The 9,902-nt window shown below is 35.9% G+C and overlaps 1 long non-coding RNA gene across 2 annotated transcripts; it reads left to right on the top strand.

Annotated features, from left to right (window-relative positions):
- Positions 1 to 7,367: 7,367 nt before the first annotated feature.
- LOC131017001 (uncharacterized) lies at positions 7,368 to 9,664 on the top strand. 2 transcript variants are annotated; one of them, XR_009099306.1, is made up of 4 exons: positions 7,368 to 7,483; positions 7,901 to 7,979; positions 8,214 to 8,302; positions 8,990 to 9,664. It is a non-coding gene; the product is annotated as an uncharacterized LOC131017001 (long non-coding RNA). The 2 variants fall into 2 exon arrangements; XR_009099305.1 differs by having other exon boundaries at positions 7,771 to 7,979.
- The last annotated feature ends 238 nt before the right edge of the window (positions 9,665 to 9,902 follow it).

Raw genomic sequence — 9,902 nt, 5'->3', positions numbered from 1 at the left:
TTTGGGGACGGCACGGGTTTTAATGAAAAGTTGTAAAATGTATTGATAGTGGAGAAAAAGTGATATAATTATTATTGAAAGTTGTTAAAAGTGTAATGATTAGTATTGAGAGTGGTGAAAAGTGTTATAATTAGTATTGTGGGTGGTGAAAATTGAAAAATGAAAAGTAAGAATAAATAAAGTATTGTTAGTGGTTGGGTAATTTTCCAAAAATGGAAAAAAAGAAAGAGGAAGTTATTTGGGGGACGTCCAAAATGGAAAAATAGGAAGTTATTTCAGGAACGGAGGGAGTATATAATTTATTTTTGATAAATTTTATAATCATAATAAAATGAGACTCGTATTTCACTCACACCATATTTAAGAATTGAGCACATAGACAACACAAAATAGACAACGTACTTTAATAAATATGTTGTCAAATATTACATAGACAACGAAGATGACTAATACTGTTGTCTATAACCATTAAAAAAGATGGTCATAGACAACATAATTTAAATTCTGTTGTTTATAACTGTCTTTAGACAACATATCTTAAATTATGTTGTGTATTAATATAATAGACAATGGATATTCTTAAACTATTGTCTCTATTTAACACATATAATTGCACAACATAATTTTAAAATACTTGTGTATTTCTTTTTCTTTTTTTGAGACGAAATACTTGTGTATTTCAATTAAAAAATTAATAAATAACCTTTAACTAACAAAATAATTAAACTCTAGATTACTACTATTTCAAACACTATTCCTTAATCAACTGCTCCCCCTCCCTTCCGTCCGGTGCCGCTGCAACCTGCCACGCTCGAGTCTCGACTGCCGCTCACCACCGCCCGCTACTGCCCCCTTTCGTTGCCTCCTTCACTAGCCCGGTCTCTTCCCTTCGGCGAATGGTTGCTCGTCTTAAAGAGCCGCACCCGCGTCTTCGCTCGTCAACTCGCCGTCCACCACCATCGCTGTCGGCATCAGAAGCCACGGCCACCGGAGACGACTAGCCTCCTCAGCCACCAGCTCCTCGGCCTAAGGTTATTTCTTTGCCTCAAATTAGGGCTCTAATAGCTAATTTCGAATTAGGGCTCCAAATTTCGAATTTTCTTTTGTTTTGTGTAATTGTGGTTGTGTGGATGCTGTAAAATTCAAATTAGGGAATTGAATTTTGAATTTCTTTTGTTTTGTGTAATTGAGGCTTTGGTGACTGAATTTTGAATTTATATTTTAGTAAGTTTCATCATCATCAAATATCTATGTATGTCCTTTGTTTACATTCCAGCCCTTGATTGATGTGGAGTTGCTGAAAGTATTTATTCGTACTTTGAACAGTGTGTGCCGACGAATTCTTCTACTGTACAATAACATAGCTCAGGTATGCTTCGTGTCTGAATTTGTAAATCATTCTAAATGCTCTGCTAATTTAATTGATCACATGACATGGTAGAGTTGAATTTTTGAGAGTTGATGAATGAATGATAAATTCTTCGTGGCTCTGCATGACACTAAAAATTCATGATTTGTTTTCTCTTTGTTTCTTTTGATTGATCGATCACCTGTTGCTTGAGATCTTCTGTTAAACTTGAACTTATCTTATATCTATTACATAGTGCAGCTGATGGTTTAACCCTGATTGAAAATGAGCAGAATCAATTTATTTGATCTTGCTGGATCTGAGAGACAAAAGCAAACAGGTGCAGCTGGAGAACGCTTGAAGGAAGCAGGGAATATTAATCGTTCGCTTTCACAGCTAGGGTATGGTTTTCAGTATTAGTCATTTGGCCATTCCCTAAAAACAGTGTTTCAATTACTGATCACTGTCTTATTTACACACCGGAGACATTAATCATGTTTGTTTAAGACAGCTAGGCACATATGTGTTTGTTGATTCTAGGCCGCATATGTGCTTTTTTTTACTCATGATTCCATGGTTATCATCTTTTTATTACAAACATTACCTCATGTTTTGTGTATTCAATTGTCATTTGTCTAACGTCCATTGGTATTACTGTAAGTTGAGTTTATATCAGTTATTATATGGTTGACCATGTTTACATTGGGGATTGTAGGAATTTGATAAATATTCTAACAGAAGTTTCCCAGAAAGGAAACCAAAGGCACATCCCCTACAGAGATTCAAAGTTGACTTTCCTGCTGCAAAAATCATCACTAGGAGGGAATGCAAAGTTGGCAATGATATGTGCAATTTCTCCATCTCAAAGGTGATTTCTGGGGCCTCAGTATTAGTTCTAAAATGAAAGACAAATCTATGTGTTTATGTTCTCCATTTCCAGTGATTTCTGGGAATACAAAGTTGGCAATGATATGTACCATAGAACATGTGTTTATGTGTTTATGTCAGATGACATGGTATTGTTGTGGTGGTAGAGGTTGAAGGTACTATATGAATTTATGTTAGTGATATGATCTAATGGTAGAAAGTGATGAGATATATATGGAAAAATGTAACCCAGAGAGAGAGAACGAGAGAGAGTGAAGTGAGCAGTGTGAAAACTGTAAAGGGGGAAAAAAAGGGGAGTTGTACCTTTGTATGTTTAAATGGAGTTGGGTACAACCCAAAGACCCCCATAAGAAAAGGAAAATCCTAAGTTGCTTGTGATGTTTAATTACCTGTATTACTTATATACGTAATTTACTTTTAGCAGCTGTCTGAGTGAGACTCTCAGTACTCTACGATTCGACCATAACTGCTTCTCAGAGTATGAAAAGCGAAAGGCAAAGTTTAGTGTGGAAAGTGATAAAGGTATGAAATTACTTATATATATTCAATGTTTATTGAAGATTATATGGTAGCTTTTTAGTCATATTATATTTTTTTATATCTTAAAGTTGTCGTATTTTATTTTGCTCATGTAGGTTCAAGCGAGTTGGATGGTTGATTTGTTGGATGATTGGTGGCGAATGAAGGTGTAATTAGTTGGAGATTTTATTAGAATTTCTTTAGTAGATAAATAAAGGCGTAATTAGATTGGATACAACTATGGATGTAAATATTTGATTATGAGTTTATAAGTATTGTTTAATATTTATTAGTGGTTTATGAGTATTGTTTGATTATTCATTTAAGTATTTTAATTTTGTCATGTATATTGGTATTATAAAACAAGGATGTAAATATATTAGATTTTTTTTTAAATTTTGTCATAGAATAGACAACACATATTAATTGTTGTTTATCATCACTAGGTTTGTTGTCTATAGTACTATAGACAACATATAATCTTTGTTGTCTATTAGCTTCCATGTGTTGTCTATCTTTAAATAGACAACACATAATATCTATTGTCTAATACCTTCGATTTGTTGTCTATCTTTAAATAGACAACATATAATATTTGTTGTCTATGAGCACCCTAGAATAGACAACACCGGCCTCTACAACAGACATTTCCCATATAGACAACACTAAATATTTGTTGTCTATGTGCTAAATTCTTGTAGTACATTTTAAGTACTTGTAGGCAGGGGCGGATCCAGGAATTTACGTTGGGGGGGCTGAATTTGTTGAACTACGACGTCTGAAAACATTTACACGGGGGTTCAAGGGCGGGAGCTCCCGAAGCAAATTTTTTTGAGCATTCCGTACACTTCGTTTTCATGCATTTTTTTAACAATTACTTAATAAAATAGATAATTGTTCGCAATTCAATTAATTCAAACATCAAGTAGATTGAAAACATATAAAGACATACTTTTATGCATTTAAATAAAATATATATATCTATATTAAAAAAAAACTAAGAAAATTGGGAGGGGGCTGAAGCCCCCCCTTGGATCCGCCACTGCTTGTAGGTGTATCTCTGGCCAGCTCCTACACAACCCTCACAACACTGTGAAGGCTCTCTTCAAGGCTTTGAATGCGGTAAATGAGAGGAATTATATAGTTATGTGTATTTGGAGGTAGATTTTATAGTTATGTATAAAACTAGAATTGATTGAAAGTTTGTGTATGTAGGCGCAACGAATCCATTGAAATTTGCAGTTCCTTAAAATTTAATTTATTGCACAATATTCATCAAATTTCCTCTTGAATTGAATAACATGCTAGTTTTTTGAGATGATTGAATAACATAGGTCTTGCAGATTTTTCTAAAACAAGACACTTTTATAATAAGTATAGATTATTGACAAACATGGTTTTCATACCTCAATTCCACATGTTTTGTTGTCATTTCCCTTCATGTTTTACTTGTGAATGCTTGTTTGTGCCCGAATATTTAGTTTTATGAAGATTTGATGCCTTGGTGTAGTTTTGGAGTAATTTCAGGAAAAATCAAGGATTAATTGGAGGATTTTGAAGACATGAGATTGAAGTACGTCTCGAGAGAAATCCATGAGCGCAAACGGCGACCAAATCCGAGTCCGGACGAGGGAGAACGGAGCAAAACGAGCGGACTACGCAAAACGTCCAGTACCCCGCGGTCACCACCCGCGGCCGCGGGGCGGGACCGCGGGTCCCCTGAGCATCCCCCACGTTTGAAGGCCGCGGACGCGGGCTGTGACCGTGGGAAAAGGGCGGGGCTTCCCCCAAGTGGGCCCCAGACGTGATTTTGAGCCCTAAAACCCCATTTTCCCCCCATTCCTCACATCTTTGATCTTCCCCAATCATTCCCACACATCTTTCATCATCCCCCAACATTCAACACACCCAATTTCATCTTCCCCAATGCTCCACACCAAAACCCTAGCCTCCATTAACACACCCACCTACCAAGATTGAAGCATTGAAGAGGAGAGAAGGAAGAAAGCAACCTTGAAAGAGGATTTGTCACTTTACTCTCTATTTCATTTATGTATCTCTTTATTTTTGGATTGTTGTTTGTGAACATGTTAGACTAAAATCCCTCATTGGTTTGGGGGTTAGGCTAGTAGATTATGTAATGAATTGATTATTATGCTTAATATATGTCTTGATTACTTCCTTGTCATTATCTTTTCAAGCCTTAGTATTTTTTCTTGTATGGATTGTTGGCCACTTTCTATGCATTTCTCATTTGTGATTTGAATCGGGAGAGGATAATCATAATAGATTAGGAACTTGAAACATATTGACTCAATAAACCGGGAGGTTGAGAGTTTGGTGAGAGTTTATCGATCTTATTGTGCTTTTGGGAGTTATAGGTTAGAAGTTAACCTGGGACGGCAACTATGACCCGTAATCTACCGTTTTAGTCGTCCGGGAGGGGGCTAGAACTAGTTGGGAGATCACTCTAGATACATAAGAATATCAAGACTAATATTGAGCTAAATTGAAGTCCATTGCTAATCCATCGATGCCTAATCCCTAAACCATCTTCGTCACTTGATTAATCCACTTTGTTTGATTGTTCTTATTTTGTCTTTGAATTTGTTAGTTAATCAAACCACTCACCTCCTTGTTTAGTCTAAATAGCTCTAGCATAATGACTTAAGGTAATCACTAGAATTTGACTTCTAATCCTTGTGGAATACGACCTTGCTTCCCTATATTGCAACTACACCGTATACTTGCGGCGTAGTGAAAATATTAGCGAACAAGTTTTTGGCGCCGTTGCCGGGGATTGGTTGAATTTTTACTTTTCTTATTATGAAAAGTTGTTTTTGTCTAATTTAGATTTTTTTTATTAGTTTATTTATATGTTTATTTAATTTTGCTAGAGAAAATTGCCGCACAACCGAAGAAGCGACACCAAAAAAATTAAATGGATGATGGAAGGAATGAGTTGGTTGAGCAACTCCAACTACAATTGGCGTTGATGCAACTTAAGTTGCGTGTTTTAGAAGTCAAAAGAAATTATAGACAATCATCTCTCCAAGGAGTGTTCCAACCACTACAAAAAAACAGCCAAATTGCGACGGAATTAGCGACGGAATCAAGTTCCGTCATAAAATTATAACGGACTAACGACAGATCAACGAGAACTTACATATTCGGCAATTAGCGACGGAATTAGCGACGGAATTTCCGTCATAAAGGTTTACTACGGAATTATTCCGTAGTTAAAATTAAAGAATATTTAATTATTTAAAATATCAAAATTTAACGACGGAATTATTCCATAGTTAAAATTAAGAAATATTTAATTATTAAATCATCAAAATTTAACGACGGAATTATTCCGTAGTTAAAATAAAAAATATATATTGTTCAAATAATTAAATATTAACGACGGAATTATTCTGTAGTTAAAAATAAAAAATACTCCCTCCGTCCGCCAAGATTATGTAAAAATTACTATATTTGGCGTCCGCCAAGATTATGTCACTTTCCTTTTTTGGCAATGGTCCCACCATCCTCTTTAATATTTTATCCTTAGTAACACTTTTTATTTACAAAAAACCCACTCAAAATTCAATCTCAACCACACATCTCATAAAGTGGTGGGACCCTTTCTCCACTACATCAAAATCATCACAAATTTTATTAAATCCCGTGCCCAAGCCATTTTACATAATTTTGGCGGACGGAGGGAGTATATATTATTAAATTATTAAAATTTAAAAAGAAAAAAAGAACCGGTGGCTTTTTCCCTTTGCTCCGCCCGTCTTTCCCCCATTTTCTATCTCTCTCTCTATCTCTACGCCCTATTCCTCCCCGCCGAGAACCACCACCTCTCCAACACCCTCCAACTCGCATCTTTCGATCAGATCTTCGCCTCCGGCAAGCTCGTCTCATCGCCGTCACCAACGACGACTTCCTCCCCGGCCTCTCTCAGCCGCTCATTTTCGATCCGCTCTCCGGAAAATGGACCATCGGCTCGCAGCTCGCCTCCGCCCGCCGCTGGTGCATCGCCGGCGCCTCCCGCGGCGCCGTCTTCAAAAGCTGGAGTGCTCATTCTAGGCAGCAAGAAGCTAGATCTAAAAATTTCTGAAATTTATATGAATTCTTACAAGCTACAGATAGAGCACATCGTATCGGGCAGGCACATCATTTGTATGAAATTTGTGAAATTTATATGAATTCTTACAAGCTATATGAATTTATGAAATTTATATGAATTTTTACAAGCTATAGAAGGCGATGATGTGATTCTGTGTACTCTGCTATTATTCAGGAAAGGAAGAGAGAGATGGTTTGATAGCTAACTGTGTTCTTTTCATCTCATTCGTTTATTACAGCTTGATTATATTAGGGGATAAGTATGCTAAATTCAAGAAGAGTTAAGTTGACAGCTTAGAGAAATATAACAGACTGTAGTATCATCTACAAAGTAGACAAAGAAGGCAACTTTTGTTCATGGTTTAACTCCCTAGGACATAATACTTAAGCAGTGGATAAATTCGGTATCAATTTTACTGTTTATCTATGATATGTGATTGCAATTGACTTGAGCTAGAGTCCTTTCACTTACTTTTTCTAAATACCTTGCAGAAATTCTTTTGTGATGGCAGAGTCATATTTGGTCCGGACATCAAGTCTATCTTCCTCACATTGTCCTATGGAGGGGGAATAATTCTCATAGTTTCATCAGTTTTACTGACTGCATATGTGAGTTCTACTATTTTATAACTTGCTATTTAAAATGCATTTACATCTCGCTTATTGATCGTGTAAGATACACTGGTGCAAGTCAGCACCTATATGACTCCCAAAACATAAGAACATTGTTTGTTAGAGTGGGAAATGTATTAGACGTTAGGGGGAGCAATTGATAGTAGCAAATTCTTTGATTCTAGTTTGTAGTTTGAACTACAGTTAGAGAAATTATGCATTATAAATCTGTACATCTTAGATAGCTACAATATACGAGTTTCTGATTTAGTCCGTCTTTGCAGATCGTCGTTATTCTCTTTCTCACTTCTGGAACTGATCCTGGGATTGTTCCCAGAAATCCTCAACCTCCTGATCTTGATGATGATAGCTATGGCTTATACACAGTCTATATATATTTTTCTACCTGTGCAGATCAAGTTCTCTAGTCGCAGCTTCTTATCTCCTCCGCCAACACCTTGAACTTCTCTGGTCGAAAACATGTCTTTTGCAGGTAGCATTCATAATAATTCTTATATATTGCAGTCTTTGTTTAGTCTTTAGACTAGGCTCTATGTTTACTTAAACTTATTCTTCCTTTGCAAGTACACACATGTTTGCATAGCAGTCATGGGTATACTTCCTTTGATTGAAATGGCTCTATCTTCTGAATCTAGCTAATGTCCTCTCAATCTGTAGATTGATTTAATTGAAAATGTGTTTCTCCTTGAACTTATTCTTCATGCAGGTATACTAAGAAGAGCCTTTGCTTGCTAGTGTCTCGTGTTACGTGGCAGAGACGTCGACCACCGAGCCGTTGGGAGATCTCTAGTCGAGGTCAAGATTCTGATCCAAATTCTGTACAACTAGTTCAATTATCTACTGGTGGCATTAAGTTACAAATCCCATGCATAGTTCAATCTATTCTTTGTATATCTAGCTATATCTGTTGGCACTATTAAGTTAGAGAAAAAAGGTTTACACTTTATGTTTAAAAGAGACTGACATAAAGTTAGGGAGTTAGAATTCAGGTACTTATCATGATTTTCGTGGTAACAATGTCAATTGTTTTATTTAGAATTAAGAAACAGTGTCTTTTGGAAATGAGAGATGCCTCATCAGTAGACAACCACATTTGAAATAAGAGTTGTTTCTGGTTGTAGTTGAGCTATAGTTAATAATAATATAACTACGCATTTAGTTAACTGTAATAAATAAGATTCAGATGTTGGATTTACTTAGAATTGATTCTATTTTTCTAATTATGTTTAGACATTTTGTCCAAACTCTGTTCTGATTTCCAACAGAACAGAGTGTTTTCTAACACAATGTTTATATTTGTAGTATAAGCGACCCCCTTATATGTTGAATTTTGTTATAAAGACCCTGAACTATATAATCAAAACGGTTTACATATTATGGTGACGAAGAATATGGAGATGAAGTAAATCATCCATTTGTGCAATGTGCTGTAAAAAACAGATCCATGTATATATGATGTATGTATCGTTTTATGGATGTCAGGTCGATGGATTGGTGACTTTGATGGAAGGTGAGCATGTAGGGCCGTTCAATTTGGGTAATCCAGGAGAGTTTACCATGTTGGAGCTTGCTGAGGTTTGTCCTATCCTGGATAATGTTTATTCTCTTTTGATGACATTTCCTTCTATTTTCGGTAAGGTTTTATTTTTCTGCAAAGTTGAGGTTGTGAAAGAAACCATCAATCGCCTCAATAGAATTCACACCAAACACTGTTGATGATCCTCACAAGAGGAAGCCAGATATAAGCAAAGGATCTTCTCAACTGGCAGCCCAAAGTTTAGTTACGAGATGGATTGCCTCGAATGGTTGACGATTTTAGAAACTGCATCTTGAATGAGGATGAAGGAAAGGGAAACAAATGAGTGGATATAGTGATGCAGCAAAACCAGATCTTCCACGACTACATGAATGGCATTTAGATATGGGCTTGATCGAGACGTGGATGGAAAAACTAGAGGAGTCTGAGACCAAGCAGAGAAACATGATCAAAACATCCATTGTCAATGTTTCTTTAATTGTAAAACACTTGATCCTTTCACGTTCCATTTTATACATGGTTAAATTAGTACTATAAATTGTTGTTATGTTGGAGATTGAACATATGATATTTTGTTAGATTTTTATGAATTATTATAATATGAGATTATTCGAGGTTTATATGTTGTTGTAGAGATTGCATTACAGTGTGTTAACGTGTTAAATACTCATATATAAATAAAAGAAAAATATTCACAAAATTGTTGCTTTTAGCGACGGAAAATTCCGTAGCTAAGTAATTTATTGTCGTTTAGCGACGGACTAACAACGGAATTTTCTGTCGCTGCTAGCGACGGAAAAAATTCTGTCGCTGTTAGCGACGGAATTTTTCGTCGTTAATCCGTAGTTAAATATAGAC

Source organism: Salvia miltiorrhiza, chromosome 3 (assembly GCF_028751815.1).
Source record: "Salvia miltiorrhiza cultivar Shanhuang (shh) chromosome 3, IMPLAD_Smil_shh, whole genome shotgun sequence".
NCBI lineage: Eukaryota > Viridiplantae > Streptophyta > Magnoliopsida > Lamiales > Lamiaceae > Salvia > Salvia miltiorrhiza.
The sequence above is the reverse complement of the archived record's forward strand: the minus strand, read 5'-3'. Positions and strand labels throughout refer to the sequence as shown.